Source organism: Chroicocephalus ridibundus, chromosome 3 (genome assembly GCF_963924245.1).
Source record: "Chroicocephalus ridibundus chromosome 3, bChrRid1.1, whole genome shotgun sequence".
Taxonomy (NCBI): domain Eukaryota; kingdom Metazoa; phylum Chordata; class Aves; order Charadriiformes; family Laridae; genus Chroicocephalus; species Chroicocephalus ridibundus.
The window spans coordinates 36,836,152-36,857,414 of NC_086286.1; the positions used below are offsets into that span (position 1 = coordinate 36,836,152).

The window sequence follows — 21,263 nt, forward strand, 5'->3', positions numbered from 1 at the left end:
GTACCTAGCAGCCACAAGCTGGCTTCGTCAGGCTGGCTCAGGCTGTTGAGTGGGAAGAAGGTTTAATACCAGTCAGTCAGTGGTGAACTGTTTAAGATGCGAGGGCAGGCTGGGCTGGTTGAGGGCATGGGGAATTTGTTGGACCTACTGTGACCTCTGCTGGCTTGGTCTGAAATTGGTGTGCTGGTTGGCCTGGTCTCACCAGAGCGTAGTGGGAGCTGGTCCCTCTGTGGCAGGGCTCCCAGGAGCTCACACACTGCAGTCCCTGGGGATCACTGTCTCCAGCCCAGGCTTCACCCTCTCTCCTCGTGCAAAAGTAATGCAACTCCCTCAGCTCCTCCAGGAAGAAAACTGGCCTCTAATCCTCAGAACATCCTTTTGTGGTCCCCGGGCATGCCAAATTTAAGCTGTTATCTCCTCAGAAAGCTACATGGGGTCAGGGAGTGACACATTGAGACTGGAGATTTCCATGGAGCAGTAGTGTTCTGCTCCAAGCAGATCTGGTGATTCATGGGCTCCCACCCCACTCCTGACCTCCCCTATCCTGCTGCCACTGTGGCCGCTATTAGGTCTATGCTACGGAAGGGACCCTCTCGGGGGGATGCAAATGATGCCCTGTATACCTGTGACCATGAGACATCCCTAGGGCACCTTTCATGAGGATCAGATTATAAGCCCCAGCATCTGGACTGAATTCATTTAAAGACTTGCTCTCCCAATTATTCATCAACAGCGGTACATATAAGGCTGATTTAGGGCACCCAAGACCTTCATCCCCACAACACACTGGGCGCTGAGCCATCTGCTACACGCTCCTCCTTTTGCCCCATGTCCCTTGCCAGATGAGTGCCTGCCTCGTCTCCTGTGGAAAAACCTTGGAGAGGACATCCCACCAAGGCGAGCATGACAGCTGATCCCTTTGAGAGCTACTCTCTCAAGGTTGGGTCTGGGTTCTTTTCTTCAAGAATAAAGCTGGTTTAAAAGTTTCCTGCCTCTCCCAAGCCTGCCTGCTTGTTCCTGAACCCATGCTGCAATGTACTGTCCTCTCTCAGGGGCATATCGATGACAATTTTTCTTCAGCAGCAAAGCTGCTTACAAAGTTCCTGCCACAGCCTGGTGTTCCTGACCCTTGTCAGCAGCTTGTGTTTCCTCCTGCCACCCGCCCCCAGTGATGCCACTACATCACTGTACATGACCACCGAGAGAGCTCATTCACTGAAATGGTTTGGGTTAAAAGAAAAAAATCCTTCTAAAATGAAGGCAAGTTTTGTGTGCCTTTGTAACCCACTCCATGGTCCAGCTTGCAGACGACAGCAGTAGCAAAACCGAAGGCGGAATAAACCTCATTGCAGGGGCTGAAGCGAACATTTTGGGAGAGAAACCTCATCCCATCTTTGCTGCCAGGTGAACTGAAGCATCGAACCCCACCCTTGGGGTTTCGGGACGCCAGAAGAAGCTGTTGCATCACTTCTCTTTAGCTCAAGGTTTTGATCTTTTCTATACAGTCAGAGAGCAGAAAGCTTTCTTTTTTTTTCTTTTTTAAAGGAAATCTGAGCTTTCAGTTTAATCCTGTGTTTTTAGGAATGCCGGGGTCTTAATCCAAGCCTGGAGTTTGGACTGTTTTAAACAGATATTGTGTGACATTTCAGAGCTAGTTGTATTTAATTGGTGACCTAGAGTCTGTTCCCACTGCTTTGTATGAAGTTTTAGGTTATAGTTTGATGAAAAACATTAAAACACACTCACCCACGTACCCCTCTTCAGCCTCTACATATAAAAAGAAATACAGGGGAGGAGAGAGAGGGAAAATCATTAGCAAACCAGTAGGGTGCTGAACCTCACTTTGAAAATCAAAACCAGAGACTCATTGGTGGTGACACATTAAAGTGTCACAAGCTGCTCCCATAAAAGACACCACAGAACTAGTTTTGATCGAGTGTTTGTGCTTTTTCCTATGCAATCTACTGCCTCTGCAGCAACACAGATTTTTCTTGTAGCAGAAGAACTTTTACAGTACTTTCATGTTTTAGCGCAATTCCTCCTGCAGCACCGAGCAAGACTGAATGCTCATACAGCTTCAATAGGGTTTGCACTCATCTGACCTCTCTTGTAATCCAAATATTCTTCATCACAGCGAGCACACCTTCCTCTGGGCTGTTTGTTCCTGCCAAACATAGGACAGATTCTCATCAATGCTGCAATATGTACTGAACAAACATTGTGTCGTGATTTAAAAATAAAATCTGGTGAAATGAAAAACTGAGACGTTTCAAACCTCCTAGAGGATATTCCTGGGTTACGGGGATGTCTTTGGAAAAGCCGAGACACGCAGAGACATGGCACAACACATCCTTATCAGCCAACCTTTGTCCCGACCCATCAGACTGCTTCTCTCCTATATGATGTATAGTATGGATTTGTGGACTTGACCTTATTGTGATACTTTAGTAAGAGCCTAGCCTTTCTTTAGTAAAGGGGATTGTCCGTGTAGATGAGGGGAAGTGGTTGGTACACCTCTAGATAGCTGACAGTGCCACAGCAGAAAGTACTCACAGCAATGAATAAAGGATGGTGAAAACCACAAGGCAGGAGGCTACGTTATTACCCTTACTATTGCATTTTCCTTGCAAAAACATCCAGAAGAATCAGAATCCCACATTTAGGCCCAATGTGCAATTTGCCAAAAGCTGAGGTCTGCCCCAGGCAGCACGTGAATTGAGACAGGCAGGCGAATGAAGAGCACAGAGAGGGACAAGAAAAAGACAGCGGGAGTCCCAAACACATGCCGTACCCCATCCCAGGGGCAGCTGAATTCTCTGAGTCGAGACAGTGTTGGTCTGAAAGAAAACTTGTACCATCGAAAGAGTTATGATGATTGCGACTGTGAGAAAAACTATCCTGCGATATCAGTTCTTGACCTCACTGAAGCAAAGCCCTCTGAGTCCATGAGGCAGGGTGGAGTGAAGCAAGATAACTTAAGGAAAAAAAGACTCAAACACTCCCAAAACAAGAGACTCAAAAACAAGCAAAGAGTGACTGAACAGGAAGGCAGTTGCGGGCTCTGCCGTGGGCTGTAGGCTGAATCCCCAAAGCTGGAAAGTTCCTTTCGGTGTCCATATAAATATTTCTGTAAGTTATTTTTAAGTGTGTTTTGAAACTGAAATATATTTAGACTAGTTAAATGAAAATGTGGTTTACAGAAGGCTGCTTCTTTAGAAATTTCCCACGCTGGGGAGTCTGCTTGGCCATGCTCGGTCCCTGCCAGGGCTGCCCGGGTCCTGCGGGCAGCTTTGCAGGCTGGCACCATGCAGGCGGCAGCAGCAGGGCAGGGCAGAAGCAGGGGCACCTCTCTCATCAGGGAGGATGAGACAGCCATGCGCCATCCCTGGTTTTGGCACAGGAAGGCTGTGCAACATTTCCACACTGCTTTTTGATCCCGGCATGAAAGAGCTGGGTAAGACGTGGTGCAGCACATGAGAGAGGGAAAGGGCCGAGGAGGAAATCCTGGATCTGGAGAAAGTGAGCTTTCTCCTTCCTGTGAGCTGCAGCCGAGTGACTTTCCCAGGGCGCAGCAGGGGTCACGACAATAGTCTCTTCCCGATGCAACACGAATCTGGGGTACTCGTCACGTGTGGTCTGATCCCAGAGCACTTGCCACAGAATCAGGATGTTGTTTTGGCCAGGCTCCAGCCTGGCTTGAGCGGCCAGCACCCTTTCGTAGAAGCTAAGGATCAAAAAAGTTCATGAGATGGACAGTGTGGTCCCTTTGCCTGGCCAGTGGAGACTGCTGCCTAGGACTGTGGGATGTCATGTTCTGCATCTCTGTTTCCCTGAAGGAGTTTCAATGGGTTGCAAACTTACTTTTCTTTGCTCATCCCAAGACTTTCTGCAGTGCTGTTGCATACACGTGGATAGTTTTCTGTCCCATTCCGGAGAGAACTGTTTTGCAGTGGGTGGCAAAGTCCTCCCACCTGGGCTTAAGACTGAAGGAGACACACAATTATTTATGCATTAGTTCACACAAAATAATGCTGGGAGGGACACCATGTAGAAAAATGCTTTTTCTTCCTTTTTGCTTGCTTGCATTATCAGTCCATCTCATGAGCAAAATTCTCACAAGTTTTCCTGTGAATTTCAGCGGACTGGATTGATTTAGGAAAAACCTTTTGAAGCTTCTCCACTCCAGCCTGCACAGTGGGATTGCTTTTCGGGGGGAGTTCTGGGAAGCGCACATCCAACAAAACCTCTTTCCAGGACTCTTTTCCAACTTTTATAGATCGTCCAGCTGGAACAGCAGCACCATGTATGCTATAGTTTAGAAATCTGACCTAGTTCCTTTAATCCACACTAGCCACGGGAGCTCTCAGAGGGCTCAGAAACAGTGCACAGCCTCGCCAGGTCACTTGCAACACAAGCTTTAAAGAAACAGTTTCATCCAAGAGTAAAAACATCCTTTGATGGATATTAAATTAATAAAAATAGGGGGTGGGGGAGACTTCAAGCTTAAGCAACAGCAAACTTCAAATGAGTCTAAGTTTCTTTTGCAGATGAATGAAAGTTAAACTCTCTGTGATGCAGCCCGCATCACCCATCAGAGCTCTTTGCAGGGGAATTCCAGAAAACAGAGCGAGATGTATCTGGTAAATACAAATAAAGGATTAACAGCAACTGACCCAATGGCAGGACCCTAATCAAGCCGTTGAAATGAAATATAAAGCTTCCAGTAAGTCCCAGATTCCCTGTTTTCTGCACTGCATAACCCCAACGCTTGAGAGGCAATGTTCCCCAGTTGGTGGGCTGCCATCTGCAGAAAGGCTGCCGAGGGGGACGGCAAGACCGCCAAAGTGTTATTAAATCCCAAACAAAAGTAGTGTTGCCGCTTACTGCCCCTCCCCCAGCGCTATCCTTCGAGGTCCAGAAGTCACCTCTCTGAACACCATTTCTCCTCCCAAAGTCATCAGCCAAGTGTTTTGATGTTCCTTTTATTTTTCCCTAACACAAGGGTTTCTTTTTTCTTTTTTTCTTTTTTTCTTTTTTTCTTTTTTTTTTCCCAAGTGAGGGGTTACCCCTCACAACAAAGGAAAGCTGAGAAACCCACTTCTAGGCATCCTTTTCTTAGTATAAGCAGAGGCTTTTATAGACTATATTCACAATCTGTTTGGAGTCTGAACTCTTCCTACGATGATAGGTGCCGTTTAAATAGTCAGAGGAGGAGCAGACCTGCTCTCCTTCTAGTCAAAGCCAACGACAACATTTCTTATCCTAAATCATCCTCATCTCTTCCCGCTCTCATTACAGAAGTGCTTTTCCCAGGCTCCCAGCCTTTCTCAAAAGCAGTGCCCCAGCCCCCTCTGTTTCTTTTTTACCAGAGCTGGAGACTATATTCCCTTCCCATGAGAAAATGCCATTACAATATTTGCTACTTTTTCTCTTTTTCCCTTCCACCCCACTCCCATTTTTGTTTTCTTTTGACCCCCAGTGGCACACTGGGAAGAGCTTTCCACCCAGCCGTGCCCACTGATACAGAGCCTTCTGGCCAAGCTGCAACAGCTCATGTAAAACATGGTCCTGTGAACAAACAGTTTGACCGGTCCCTTGCCATGCATCTTCCTCCAGCTTGGTCTGCTTCTCTGGACCTCGGGGTCCAGATGTTCCCACCACCCTCCTCGTGCCTCCTTCAGAGCAGAGATAACACTGTCCCGGGGAGGAAACCGCTGGGCCTTGTTAGCGATGTTGAAAAAGCATTTTGGATGCAGCCTTCATCTTGCAAAGTATCCTGACAGCGGCAACATATTTGTTTCATTGCCTTGATCAGGCCAGTTGAGGAGAATAGCAAGCATCCAAAAAGGACATTTGCTAAGATCAGCGATGAAAATTTAAGAGGTGGCCACTGCCTGCCCTGTGCCAAAATTCCTCTTCCTACTCTGTGCAGGGAAACATTTGCAGGATCACTGGAGTTTTGGTTTGCATGTTTTTAGGCAACAGGAATTTCACTTTTGTTTCCCAGGATTCACAGGCAGCTGAAGGGTTTTTCCGAAACAAAACCCATCCTCCATTCCAACCCACAAAAGATGGGCCCAAAGGGCATTTTGACCGCATGAAAGCAGAAGTATCGTAATAAAAGCAATAATTTGAATAACGACAACATTCAGGATGAGACAGGTAAAGGAAGAAACAAAGGTGAGCTTTGGAAAGGCGTATGGACCCTGCTGCTGCAGAGCTGATTCTGCCTTCGGATCCCCGGTGTCAGGAGAAAACGACCCCTGGATACGAGTCACCGCACAGCCTCGCTGTAGGGGTTTGTCCACCTGTACCTGTAAAACACCATCATTTGGCTGCGGTGGAGGGGAACCCCAACACCCCCATGCATGGCCGGACCCCGCGGAGGCGGCGAGCCTGTGGAGCCAGCCGGGCACCCGGCGCGCAATTTTCCCCACCTCCCTCTTTCTCAAAGGGACCTTTCTTATCATTCCACCCCCCTGCCACCTCCCCATTTCCACACGTTACTAGCATTCAAGGCAAATATTTCTCCCAGCCCCTTCGGTCTGGTCCTCCTTTCCCCCCCTCCCCAGCCCCGGCTTTTAGGAGGCCCCTTTATCAGGCAAGATCACGGCGAGGCGGGCAAACATTACCTCAGGGGCGCTGTGAATCGGGGCTGGGGGCGTGAATAGGCCCCACACATTCTCTCCAGCCTCTTGCCTTTCCTATAGCAACCAAGTTGGGAGCAGGCAGGTCACACAGCCCCTCCGTTGTGTGGAGAGCCCTGCTGGGGCCGGGGGGGTGGCGGCCATTTGGCCGCCCCGTCTGGGAGCGGGTGGCAGGGGGACGGGGTTGGGAGCGGGGGGCCGCGGGGGCAGCCCTCAGCCCTGGCTCCCCGCTCCGGGCCTGGGCAGTGTCTGCGTCCCACCAGCGCCTGGCCCTCTCTTCCCAATTAACCAAAGGCATCTTTTCTGGCACGAATGGGGAGCTGCTCGGCTTCATCCCCATCTTTTCTGCCCTTCAGAGAGGGGAAAGGAAAGCAGCATAACAGAAACCCCCTCTGTGTCAGCCACAGATCCCAAAGGAGACCACCAGGCAAAGGGGGAGGAAGGAGCCTGGCAGATCTTTCCACCAACAGAGGCACCTCCACAAGTCTTGGAAAGGGATCCTTTCCAAGGTGCCAGCCCACCCAAGCCCCGACACGCTGTGCGCAGGGCAGGAGCCACTGCTCAGGAGGGTCTCTCCAAGGCGGCATCACAAACCAAGGTGTTGTGCCTGCCTCTTCACGCCAAGACCCAGCTTTCCCCAACGGACTCGTCTGGGGAAGCTCCTCACAATCTTCCTGTGCCACCGGGATTCGACATGGCAGCGCCCGGGGGCTGGCATCAGCTATGCCTCTCACCAAATCTCAGAGCCCAACGTGGACCTTGTTTCAGTAGTCTTCTTGTCCTTCACCAAGGATGAATACCAGCTCCCTCACAGTACCCAGAAGGCTTTCTGCAGCCCTGCGTACGGACTCTCCCGCTCCTTCCTCCATTGCAGGGCTCTGTGCAGTTTCTTCCCAAGGGAATTTGCAGTGCACAGATCAAACAGTGTTTAGCTAAAGATGCCAAAGGGCCATCTGACCTCTCACACTGACCTCCCACAGGTCACCTCCCTCTTGGCATGCTTCCCTCTGAGGGCGTGGAGGTAGGGTTTAAACATGGTTGCGCAAAAAAAACAGTTCTCACTTGGTCCCATGAAACTCCACGTCTGGGTGCCCCCAGGGACAGCAGACAAGGCGCACACCCTGGCACCAGCAGCGTGAGCAGGTACAGCGCCCATCAACAGCCTGGGAATGGGAGGTGATCTGCGTTTCCACAGGGAAATGGGGAGAGGATGCCAGTTTGGCCCTCTGAAGGTTTCCCTTGCAACATATTTATGATCCGATGTGATAGGGCTAGTCACGGGCAAAACTCTACGTGCAACAGCAGCCTCTCTGTAAGGAACAAGCACAGCTGGGCTGGGTCAAAGCAAGCATCCATCTAGCCAAGTGCTCTGTCTCCAGCGCTGGCTGATAGCAGATGCCTGAGGGAGAAGAGAAGAGCAGGCCAACAGTGATATTGCCTCCGCATGCTCTCCCAGGCTCATTGTGGCTCAGGACTTCTGGGGCTAGAGGCTGTCTTCATATCTCTTCATATGAGAGACCTTTTCTTCAGGAGTCTGACTACTCTTTTTCAGGAGTCACTGATTTTTAGGACCCACCACAACCTGATGCTTACCCAACGGTTGTGTGAAGAACTAATCCCCTTTGCTTTTGTACTCTACACGATACTGCCTACCCCAGCATCTTAAATAAACAAAAATTAACATTAATTGGGTACCTTTCCTTCCTCAAAGCATGATGGCGTCTGGGATGTCAGAGCAGATCCTTTGCCTCCAGGCTTCTGGCAAGACACTGGATACACCCACCCAGTAACAGACTGCACAGGCAGGTGAGCTCAGTCCAGTGTCCTTTCCATCATGTCCAGGTGTTGTGGGGCTTGCTGCCTTTCCATCCCAGAGCAGCAGCTCCTGGGGTTGCTGTTGTGTTGACCTGGGTGGGCCAGGGATCCCTTCCAGGAGTTCCTGCAGCATACGACTGGCATCACAACTTCAGCCACATCTTTGTCCCTTTTACCCTGCTCTCCTATTCTGTCTTCTGCAGCCCTCCCCCAGGAGCTATTTCAGTCACTGACATGGCAGACCTTTTGCAGAGGATGGCATCAATGCCATGGGCTCAGCTCCTAAGTCTAAAAACAAAGACATTGTACAGGACTTTGTTTTTCGGGGTAGAAAGTAGGATAGATCGTAGAGGTGTAGACATGAAAGGTACCCTGTTCAGGCATCACCAGCACTATCTGGGAGGTGTTAGTCTAAGCCTCTCTGAGAACATCACAAGGAAGGATCTCCCATTATGCCCTTAGGTTGCTTGCTCCAGCATTAACTAGCCTGACAGTTAGAAAGTTTTTCCTAATATCATACCTCAAATATTCATGGACACTTACGCGTGCTAAGCCTCATACCAGCTGGAGCTTTTTCGGGACCTGTGGCTTTACTCCTAAGTATAGAGGGAAACTGTCAATTTGAATTCTCATCTGTTTCCAAAATGAGTGTGTTGTGGTTATTTTACTAACATTTTTTTATGTCACAGTAGCAGCCACAAAGCACTATGAATTGTACAGATAGCAAGGGAAGCGTAGTCTTCCCAAAATCCTACGTGATTCATGGTGAATTAGGACACCGACAAAAGGTGGGTAGCAGGGAGCAGCACGCCAGGAAAGCGATAGTGACGGTGACTAATATCCTGAAAGCCAGGAGCTGTTTTGGCTCTCCTACCCACGCCTGAGACCCTCCGTCACTCTTGTGGTTTCATAGTCATATATTCCACTTTCTAAAAAAGCTTTCGCTCTCCCCCAAAGGCTTGTGCAAGGCCCACCCAAACAACGGAAGAAACTCACTGACCAGACGAAACCTGATTGCACCCAAAGTGCTGACACATGCACCGCACGACCCAGCCGGGAGCCGAGCATGAGTGTTTTCCTCCGCTCTTGGAATCTTGGGAACTTCACAGCTCAGCAACAGGATGGAAATAACTATGCGAGAGAAGCACATGTTTAAGTGGATAGCGCCCCTTCAACAAGTTGCTATGATGTCCTCTGCTGAGAGAGAACTGAGTCTATCCCAGGATCTTTCGGGATGAAGATAAAACCATCTGCTGCTTTCTGCTGGTTCAAGAGTAGGGAAATCCCTCCTTGCCCTGGCCTCTCTCTTGCTCTGTGACAAGAGGTCAGCCTCCATCCCAACACCCATGGCCATTCCCACCACACAGTACAGCTTGCACTCTTCAGGCAATGGAGAAAACCATCCCTTTGATCATGCACCAAAGACACTGCTGGCCATGTCACAAGGCAGAGGCTGGGCGACAGCAAAGAGCAGGCTGTCAGTTGCAGGAACAGTTTGCAGAGCCCACAGCCCACTCCTCACAGGCCTCTGAGGGCTTCAGGAAGGAGGGAACATAAGACGGAGCAGGTTCTGTGCCAGACAACGTGGTCTGGCAGAGCCCAGGCTGGGGACTGTCATCCCACGGGATGATGTGATGGCGTATGGCAGCCCCACATGCGTGGTAAGCTACCAGATGTTAAACCAAGCGCGGGACACAAGTTGGCACAGTAATACCCTCCAGCATCACCTTGACCCACTCTAGAGCCAGGCACTGCCCCAACCCATGGTCATTGCCCCATGCATCCAAGTCGGGACCACATGGCACCCCAGGGAAGGGTTCATGCTGGTTCCCAACCCTGGTGAGGCTGGCAACCAGTGCCAAAAGGGGCTGACCAGCACCACAGCACTGATAGCCTCAGCACGCAGAGCCGCCCACATTCCTTCCCCCTGACTCCAGTGCGGAAAACCAGGCACTGCCTGGCAACTGGCTGTGTTATTTAGGGTTAGGATCCTGGCCAAGTTGGCGGGTTCGGTGCATTGGCCATGCTGCAGGCAGGGCTGGCTGCATTCGCAGCGCAGCAGGGAGAACGTGCCGATAACAAGTCCCCAGCCTCAGCCCTGGACAGCTCTTGCCTCTCTCCTTCCACCAAAAAACCCTGCCCTTGAGGAAGGAGCCTGGTGGAGAAGGCAGCTCCCAGCACTGGCCAAGAGGATCTGGTGGTGGGCTCTTTGCCTCTGCAAAGCTCAAAGTCTTTGTGAGGGACATTATCAGGAGTCCTGAATTGTCAGACAATGTTCCATCCTAACACAGAGGTGGTACCAGTCACAACTTCTGCCCTGAGCCTCACAGAAACTTTGCACATCCCTGCATCATTCTCAGCCTTTGCTTCTTCACTAGGTATTCCCATGGAGGAGAAAATATGGATCTGTGATTAAAGCACTGGGCTCAGGACTACCTCTTCTGCATCCAGCAGGCAAGTCCCTCCTTGCCACAGTCTCCCCTGGGAGCCAGGGCTGACGGGCCACAGCCTCCTTCTCCTGGGGCGGTGGGAAAAGAAAGCTGCTGAGGGCTGTGTAGGCTTCTCAGCCCCCATGCTTCCTGATGGAGAGCAGGTTAACACGTAGCTCGTGCGTCATATTTGCAGTTTAATTAAAATCAAAGACAGGCAGGAGAATAGCAGGGATGCGTTGGCTAAGGGCCATTTATCCTACCACCCCCATGCGTGCAAAGCCTCCGTTTGAGGCATCTGTGCCTCTCCAGGGACACATCCTCTGCTCCTGGATTGTGGGCAGAGCCCTCTCATTCCAGCTACCTCCTGCCCCCCAGCCCTGCAATTGGTTGTGAATTAAAAGAAGCTATTCTTTTTTTTTTTGAAACCCAGAAGTTCCCAGAAAAGGCACTTCTACCAAAAAAAAAAAATAATAATCTATGCTAACAGGAGCCTTCGGCAAGGCACCCACCTTTGTCTTCCTGCCTCATTGCCACCCACCCAAATCAGCAAGAGCAGTGGGTGGCATTTACAGAATATCTCCCTGCTGAGAAGCAAAAGCACTAGGAAGGTGGCCCAGCTACCAGAGTGGGAAATGCAGTGGTCTGTGAGTGCTTGGCCTCAAATCGAAGTGGTTTATTTCTGGTAACTCAGCCGCAGCAGCTTCCAGTAACGCTTATAATGCTCCTTTCCGCTCGGGAGATGGTGGCTTCCAAGGGCCATCACAGCTAGCGTTCCAGTTTGGCTTCCTTTAAAGCATGTTGGTGGCAGGCTGAAGTCAATGAGGGAGCTGAGGCTGCCCAAGATCCCACGTGGGGGACACCAGAGATTTCCTAACAGAACCCGCGAGGCACTTTTACACTATGAGTAGTGACGAGCCAACCTCATATGGTCTGGCCAGCATCCATGTGTTTGGAGAACGAAGGGACAGGATGGCTTATGAAGCCTGCCTCTTCCTGTCATTCCTAAGATTTGCCTTGTCGAGGCAGGGATTCCCAAAGACCTGCTCTGAACAGATTGCTTAAATCACCTCACTCCCACCAACCCCAAGACGGGGCAGTCTTAGTTGGGAACAGCTGTGGCTTTGCCTTACATCTGCTTAGACCTAATGTCTTGCATCTGCGCTGTCCCATGGGGAAGCTGGGATGTTGCCTGACAGATATCTCACGGGGGAACTGCAGGAACAAAACCACAGCACATCAAAGCCCACCCTTGCCCAGAGCTTGTACAACCAGATCCAGTGACTCCATGCTGTAAAAATGCCACCAGAGCTCCACCAAGGTGGAGTGAAGTGAAGCTGAAGAGAGCATGGTCCAGCCAGCTACCACAAACCCTTCTCTTGCCGTGCCAGACCAAATCACTGATTGCTAGCCTGCTTCTCATCTCTCAAGGTGTCCTGCCTCCCTGCCACACTGGAAAACAGTAGCAGAGTCACAATCGGAGCACCAGGTCCAGCAAGGCAGCTCTGTGCAAAGCATCACCTCTGCTCCCCATGACACCCCTTGCTCTGTGTGGGGTTTCTCCTGACTGCACACGTCCAGCTCCTCACCATTGCCACAGCTGGGCATTCAGCCCTGAGGACTTGACCCTGACCAAAGTCCCTGCAGATCCTGGCTTCAGTGGCTAAACAGCACCACCTGGGGCACTTTATACAGCAATTGGCTAATGCTGCTTATTGGACATTAAACATATTACATGTGTTCTGCACTTTATTGTTCAGATGAATTTGAGTGTTACACAATCACCCCTTTTATCTGCCTGGAGTCTGGCCCTTTTGCATTTCTCTCCTGTGCCCCCTTCACCCAAGACTGAAAGCTGTGACACACCGGAGACTCTCTGGGTTTCTCTGCACCATTCATTCCACTACCACATTGCCTCTATTTCCTCTTCAAGCTACCGGCAAGGCCACACTGCTCCCTTGCTTGAAGCCACACACTTTTCAAATTGCTCCCCATTTTGCCTCCTGTCCTGTCATTCTGGGGCTCAGAGCTGGTCATGAGGCTCTGAACAGCATTGCAGCACCAAAAGAGGGAAGGATGGAGCAGCGAGAAAAGACAAAACCTCTGCCCACACCCGATGGGTACATGTAACTTGGCCTGAGCAGCATCCCAGACACGCACATGCAAACACACCAGCAATGCACGCACGTACCCAAGCACCACCATTTAACACCAGCACATTGGTTACAGAACCCAGCCCATCTGTCCCTTAACCTCCAGATGCTGCTTCCCATTTATCCCTCCTCACAGGGACTCCCCAAAGCACTTGCTGACGCCCATCTTCCAACTCAAAAGTCAGGGCACGAGCATCAAGGAGGTTCTCCCGGCAGATCCCATCTTCTTCTCAGGAAGGACAGTGCTGCTGGTTCGCTGGGGAAAGCCAGGGACCTTACTAGCAAGGGGAGAAGGGATCTCATTCCCAGCCGACGTGGAAATGATGGGGATCAGATGAGAGCCCATCCCCACCCCCTCCGCTGCTTCAGACCTTTCCTTGGGGTAGTCATTTTAATGACTGAGTATGTCTCTGAATTTCCTGCCAAGTTTCAGTCATAGGGATGGAGAGAGGGAGACAAATACACTCAATGAAGGGGAAAGGGGAGCGAGGCAAAGGGAGGGAGAGATATGTTATCTTTAGCACGTCAGCTGGGAAGAGAAGGGCCTGAGCAAATGAAGGCAAGCAAAGGAACTTGTCCTAGCAATGGGTGGCTTCTCACACAGGCCAGCCAAGAACCAAAGGTGGAAAGCAGCGGCAGCAAGAGAAAAAGACACCCAAAGAGCAATGAACCCCAATGGGGAAGGCAGAGGAAGAGAGGGAAAAGGTGAATAAGGGTGTAAGCATCTCCATCCTCCCCACAGAGTCCTAGTAATCAGGAGAATCTAGGAGCCTTCAGGCTTTAGGCAAGAGAATTAGTCAGGATCAATGGAGATCAGGTGACCAGGGCAACTTGGATGATTATTTCCCAACACTGCACATTTCCAAGGATCTTGCTGATCACTGAAGCTCATAAACACAAGAGTCTTGTGGCGCCTCCAGGTACCAGTGGCCCTCTCTCTGGGAAGCCCAACCACTGCAACGCATAGCCCGAATACATGACGTTTTCCAATTGAGGCATGTTCTCTTCCTGCCTGTGCCTCTGCCTTACCACTCTGCAAGGGAAAATGCCAGCAGGGACGGAGCTGTGCTCTGCGTGACCCAACAGGGTGCCAAGGCCATGGGCATGCTTGTCCTTTCAGTTACCTGGCTGTGGCCCACCCTGGATCAGGATCTCCCCTGTCTGCTGGAGGCTCTGGGCAAGTCAGGCTGGCTGAGGCTTCTCGGTGAGGAACCCAAAACCTCTTCTGCTCATGCCTCTCCACCTCTACGATCCACTCAGGCCACTGACCCCACAGTTTGTACTCTGGGCAAATGAGCCTTGAACTCGTCCTGTTCTCCTGCAGTGACTGAATTCCCCCAGGATATGCTGGAAGTGCCTCCCCAGGTCAGCTATGTTTGTCACTGCGGTGTTTTGCCAAGCCAGCACCCAAGTGTAACCCAGCCTGGGCTTATACAACCCACCTGCCTCCCTGTGGGACCCCACATCACTGGCCTCCAGCACACCGAGGAAAGCAGGAAAAGCTTTTTCTTGGTTTTGGAGAGGGGAAAAAAAGTGGAGGTGGTGGTAAAAAGAGAAGAGCTGATGGCATCTGCAGTGTCACCTCTGTACACAGACTTGGGTTCCTTCTGCCCTCAGTTCTGCAAATAGCAACAGATACTATGCATTGATATTAACGCTAATGTTTTAATTATTTACTAATTATTTTAATTATTTACTAATAACATAATTGATATTAATCAACAGAGCTATTTGAAGTCTGGAGAAAAACCTCACAGCAGATCCAGAGGAGAATGAAGTTAAGGAGAGGAAGAGAAACACTCCCCCTCCCCGTATTACATACAGGGAGAGTTATGCTTCCCCCTGTTCCCCTGGCTTTATTTAACCAACGGTGCAAGACTCCTCTCAAAAATCTGCTGAAGCCCCTGAGTCTTGACTCACCGGGCCAAGACTGCTCACGCTCAGCTCTTCCAATGAACATCTTCCCCGGCCTAAGCACCGCGAGCTCTGCTTCACAGGTGGATACCCCATGCCTGCACTCCCACCACCACCCCACGGCCCCTCTGGCATCTCCTGAAGAGTGCCGTGGCATCAGGACAGAGATGATGTCCTGGGCTTCCTCTCGCCCCACCGCACCAAGTCTCCCTGTTGCAGCAGCGCTGAGCTGGCCTGCAAACCACTGCGAGTGGCCAAGGAGAGGAAATGAATTCCCAGGCCCCTCCGCCACGAAGCCTGAGAAGCTAATCAGGGAACTTTATTAAAAAATAATAACGGCGATAAAAAGGGAGAAAAGTAAGCCGCCTTGGAAGCCATTCAACCACGAGCGCAGGGAGCACGGGAGGCCCTTTCAAATGCAAACACGAGCGAGCCTCCTCCAGCCCAAGCGGCGCTCGGGGCGACAGGTTGCAGTTATCAGCTGCGCGAGGTCCAGAGCCAGATCACTTCTGATCAAAACCAGCTCCCGCTGGCTCTGCTGGGAATGAAACACATCCCCTCGCCGCCTTTTGCCAGCATCAGTTCCCGCCTGGACGGCAATGAATGAAAGCGTTTCACAGAAGCTGGCGGTGCCTCTTCCCAGCAGTTTTCCTCTCTGCAGCCGGGGATTCCCCAGCGGCATGCCTGAGGCTTACCCAGGTCCTGCTCTGTGGGCAGCCCAGCACCCGGTGACGTGGCAGGACCAGGATCATCTCAAAAGTCTTTTTTTAAATGTTTCTTTTTAATAGTGTTTACAAACAACGCGTTGCTCAGAGGCTCAGGGTGCACACCTGGGGTTCCCCCTAATAGCACAGAAACTGAGTGGGGCAGGGTCTGATGTCCCCAGAGGTACTTGCACTTTGCAATGGTATTTCCTAACCTCTCCCTCCCCAGTACCCCCTTCACCACCACTGCTAGAAAGGGTGACAAGATAGGAAAGTCCCTCCGATTTCCCTCTAGCCCATGCTCCGGCCACGGAGCCAGAATGCGACTGAGATCCATGAGCGGTCCCATCAACTTCCACCCATGCAAACAAGGAGAAGCCAGCCCCTTTCTGGGGATAAGGTTCCATGGACTCAGAAATGTTCCCTGAAGTCCAGCTTCTTTATCGGTGCGGTGCCTTTCCTCTTGGCAGCAGTCCTGCTTCACCGCTGGACATTACAGCTCTCCTGCACTAGCTACTAGCCTCCACCTACCTGACTTGGACTGCTCTCCGGCAGTTTCCTATTGTCTTTTTGGCATCTTTCTGCTCAGGTGAGCTTGCTCAACTTGAGGGAAGGGCTCCCCTGATTTACCCTTCCCACTCTGGCAGGCGCCCCCAAGTTAACAACAGAAGGAGTGCTCCAGCACATCCCTCATGTCTCTTCACACCCCAATCCTTTATCCTTACGATGCTCACAGTTTGCATCTCTCACAGGAGATGTGTTGTTTCAGCAAAGCTTGATGCTCCATTTTCCATCGCTCCTGGAGTACATCACCCCATCAGTGAAATCCTCCAGGCAGAAAAAGGCAATTCAGCATGCCCCAGTGTAGGGACAGTACCTTCAGCATCAGCCCCTGACCTCGTGTGGATTCACCCTGCCTGATCCCTCACTAGCAGTTAATGGACAAAATGGGCATTTCATGCAGGCAAAGCCCCTGCGGCAGAAGATTATCTCTACGCAGAATGATGTGCTCCTCCAGAGAGGATTTTCCTACTCCAGGAATGAGGGAGACCCGGGCAAGAGTCAGGAGCCAAGGGGGTAGCTCAGAGACAGAAGAGGCAAAGCCACCACAGGGAGGAGAGTGACCGGAGAAAGGGACACCACCATGGCCTATGGGTGGCTGGGGCCTCCAGAGCTGTCTGCTGCATGTCAGAGCCGTGGCTGTGGTTGAGCCATCACCATTGTACTGGGTTTGGCTGGGACATCCAAGATGAGGTGATGCTGTGGCCACTGGAGATGGAAACCACTTTCCTGTGTCTATTTAGTGCATGTTGCCCATCACATTGATCCTGCCCATCCAGCCCCTTTCGTCTGCTCCTCTGCATGCAGCTGTCCCACAGTGCTCACCAGCAGCAGGGCCAGACCAGCTCCCAGGAGCCAAAGGCATCTTCCAGCGAGGTCCTCCTGTGCCTGGCTGGGATTGGGTTCATCAGACTGAGTCACTCCTGAGACAAACAGCCGGCAGCCCGCCTCCCTGCAAACGCAGCCGGTGCCCAGGGCAGAGCACACTGGCTTGTCACTTTGGGTGCCTCATGCACGAACTTGCATGCAAGTAGAAGAAAGAGGCAAGGAAACCACCAGATTAAAGAAACCACAGAGCCTGTCTCTGCGTCTCCCCATTCCCACCACCTCTGGAAAGGATCGATAGGAAACCAAACATCCTGTACCCACACCGCGTATCACACGGCGGAGACGGGAGCTTATCGCCCGCTTCCTCTGCGAGCCTGCCTGTACCTCCCAGGGCTCAGCCCCGCTCCCAGTTCCACGTAACAAGGAGAGGTGCAAACAAACTGCCAGCTCATGCCGACCTCTTTGCTCCCCAGATGGCCTCCCGCAAGCAGCTCTCCTCCCTCCCCGGGGCACAGTGAAAGCGGGAGAAAGTGCTGCTCCTCCGCCCTGGGGAGGAAGGAAAGCTGCAGCCTGCACCACTGCAAACCCAGGGTTTGTTCCCCACCAGGCGCAGCCCCCAGCTCCTTCCCAGCATGGCAAGGAATTGCTCCAGCCTCTGGACCTGTCCTTCTCCCCAGCCCCAGGGGTGTCCCAGAGCAGCCCATGGAGTTACACCAGAAGGAGAGGGTGGCAGGCATTTAAAGCAAGCAGGTTAACAGCCGCTGCAGGCCACAGACAAACACCTCAGCTAGGGGAAATTGGCACAGGGGTCCATTCTGCATGTCTTGGTTACTATCTATGAGGTTTACCCTTGCGGTCTCTGTTTTCCTTGGGCCAGCCCTCACATTTTTGAAGTCCCAATCCCAGCATGAGTCCATTGCTACTTCTCTTATTTCCACCGTCCGGTCCATTACGCAGCTGGATGTCTTGGAGGTAAAAAGCAGCTCTTGTGGCTAAATTGACTGTACTGCTGCACGCTTCATCAGGGCTGGGAGTTTTCACCTTGAGGGAGAAATGAAGTGACAGAGGTCGCTGCACTGCCTCTGTTAGGTTAAATGTGAATTTGTCTGGGGGCTCTCCTGGAAAAATCATTCACCTGAGAGCTGTGAAGTGCCTCTGGGGAGGCCTGGACAAGGTGGAGGACAGTTGAGAGAGAAGCAGAGATCTCACCCACAGACCTGGAGCACATCTCAAGCACTGAGACTGAATAAATCCCAGGAGCAAGTTCTCCCTTTGCCCAAGGACATCCTCGCAAGGGAAAACACATGCATAGCTAGGTCCTGGAGGAGACGTTCATCAAAAGCCATAAACTAATCCTTTGCCTTCACCTGCAGGCAGAGGAGATATTTACACCTTTCATTGAAAGCCCACCAGGTTTCTCCTTCCCTCTGCAGCCCACTCTGCCCAGCAGAAAGAGACAAGCTAGGGATGCTGAAGAGGCTGCTCTGGTCCCCTTGGGCTCTTTGCACCTCTCCACCCTGCTTGCTGGCTCTGGGAGATCATTATCAGCCACAGGTGACCCCCGGATTAGCTCTCACCACCCGCCAGGCTATGGCCATCCCCCATCCATTATGAGCCTCCTCCTTCCTCAGGGGCAACCTGGCTTTTCGGACCCCCCTGCAAGTTTGTCAGGGATGCCAGGACACACAAGGGGTGGTGGGAGCCCTAACCAATAGCCCGTGACGCGCTAATCCTGGGATTAGCTGGAGTTCAGAGGTTAATTACAAAGGTGTGGAGAGGAAGAGGGGGAGAACAGGGACCACAGCAAGACCCAAAATGACCCCTCCACCTAAGCAGCAAGCCTGGACCCAGGTTGGCTGCACTTTCTGAAAGACAGCATGAAGGAGGCAATACTCTGGGAGGACATGATCTCCCACCTAGGGTCACAGGGGCTGGTCCCCCTTGATTCCTGACCCACCTCAGAGCCACCGAGCGTCTCCCAGGCCACAGTTTTTAAAACTAGCAAAGTCCTTCCCACAGAGGGGTGAGGAAACCAAAGCCGCTGGAGACAGTGCACAGCTCTAATACAACCCGGGCCACGCAGGAACATAAAATGGGGGTGTGCAGGGCACATATTTCAGGAGGAGGCGGCAGGATTTACAAATCTTCCCACCCAGACTGGTTTCTCAGACATCTCTGTGGCGGAGGGAGGCATCACGCAGGGAGACCTGAATGGGCTCCCAAGCGGGAAGCAGCATAAACGCTTCAACTTCAATTCATTATCAGAAAACATCGCTAATTTGCTCCAGCACAACCCTACTAAGTGCGGTTTTCTGGCTTCCAGGCCGTGAAGTAGCTATCTCCACAGGACGCCACTCTTGGATTAAGTAGCTTTACCCACCCATGGAGAGCTGCCCAGGTGCCCGGCGTGTCAGAAGCAGCCCCGTGCCACCCTCCAAGCCCTGCTGATCACAAGGAAAAGAGAGGGACGGTGGAGGGTCCCTCCCCAGCTGGGGTCTCCAGGCAGCAGCCCCCGGGGAGTCAGCGCTGTCAGCCCACCAACAGGTTCCTGGCGTGCCCCTCGCCCACCCCGTCACTGCCGCATCCCCAGGGCTTTCCTCGGGGATGTCATTAGTCAGAAACTGCAACATATGACCGCACATCTGGAAGGAGTTAGATGACGAGAGCCTCTGCCAGCTGTCTTCGTTTAGGTTTGTTCATACTTGGAAGCGCTCTGCAGCGTGATCTGTAAAATAAAAAGTTGCGCTGATTGACACGAGACGAGGGTTTCCTCTGAGGCGCTCCCTCCCCCCATCGCCTCCGCCCGGGACACCAACATTAGTACTTATTACATCCCCGAGGCTGGCTGCATAGGACAGGAGGAGGCTGTGTAAGAATAATGACGGCACAGCAGTTAACCATCGCCTTTCTTCCTGCCAGAGCATGGCCAGCGCCGGCAGGGACGGGGAGCCTGTGGGAACGTCACCCCCAGCCAACACTGGGACATCCCCAGTGACACCACCAACCCTTGTCGCCCAAGGGGCACCCAGTGGGGCAAACCTGATGAGAAGCCAGGGCCCGTCCCTCAAGGACTTCACCCCATGCTGAGTGCTGCAATGCAGGGGATCCCGTGGGCTCTGGGGCAGCTGACTCCTTCCCCACCCCCATTTCTGTATGTGGGGCCCCTCCAGCCCCCTTCCCAGGCCCCAGCGACCCCCTGAGCTCATGTGTTTTGTTCTGTTGATAGAGGGAGAGTGAGCAGAACACCCTACCTCATGGGTAATGGGGGGCCTGGCTTCCCTCCAGCCCTTCTCCCTGACCTCCCCACGCTGGACCAGGGTGGCTGGGCAGGTCATGCTGCCTTGGCTCTAAGGGAGGAGATGCGGAGGGGGACACTGGCAGTGCTGGGCACACCAGGCACAGGGTAACTCAGCAGGGTGGCATGAGCAGTAACTGTGCTGGCAGCGGCATCTCAGTGGGGATGCGCACCCTGCCGTGATCACAGCTCAGGCATCCCTCACCTGTGAGATTAGTCTATATATCCCAAGTACCTGCAACACCACAGAGCTCAGGAAGGGCTGCAGAGCTCACTGGAGAAGCAGAAGAGAAGCTTGGGGACCTCCTGTTTCCACACCTCACACCATTTTCCCATCTGAAGCTGTTTCTGCAGTTTTGCCTCTGGGTACAGCAGAAATTAACAAGGTCTGGGGTCAACCAAAGGAGACGATCAGGACAGCAGTGTCTAAGCTTCACCGAATCTTCATGGATTTGTCAACAGATCTGGGATCAGCTGTTCCCAATCTGATAATCCAAGTCTCATACACACAGCCAGGGGCTGCCAGGAAAACAGATGATCTGTTTTAGGATCCCCCAGGGTTGGATCCTTCCCACGAAAGATGAAGCAGGACAGAAGCGGCCAACTACTGACACAGAGTCTTTCCCAAGAAAAAGGATGCTGCTACGCAGGGAGGTGGGGAGGGTGGTGGGGAGGTGTGATGCTGGGAGAGTATGTACCCCTGCAAGAGTGCCATGCGTTCGCATGGCCATGCACAGCCTCCCTCAGCTTCCGCAGCGCACGTGTGACCTGCCCAAAAGCAGCACGGGGGGCTCGCAACAGACCCTGGGCGATCGTCTCGTCTGTGTGATACATGATCTCCCAACAAGGCTGCCAATGCTGGGCCCCAGCCAAGGGATCACATTCCAAAGGACATGTCTTCAATTAATGTCTTTTTT

The 21,263-nt window shown here is 52.1% G+C and overlaps 1 long non-coding RNA gene across 2 annotated transcripts; it reads right to left on the minus strand.

Annotated features, from left to right (window-relative positions):
- Nucleotides 1-1,900: 1,900 nt before the first annotated feature.
- Nucleotides 1,901-14,274, minus strand: LOC134513864 (uncharacterized). 2 transcript variants are annotated; one of them, XR_010070530.1, is made up of 5 exons: nucleotides 14,169-14,274; nucleotides 8,343-8,586; nucleotides 6,206-6,314; nucleotides 3,862-3,983; nucleotides 1,901-2,164 (listed from the first exon to the last, which is right to left on the minus strand). It is a non-coding gene; the product is annotated as an uncharacterized LOC134513864 (long non-coding RNA). The 2 variants fall into 2 exon arrangements; XR_010070529.1 differs by lacking the exons at nucleotides 8,343-8,586; nucleotides 14,169-14,274 and adding an exon at nucleotides 7,382-7,529.
- Between the last annotated feature and the right edge of the window lie 6,989 nt (nucleotides 14,275-21,263).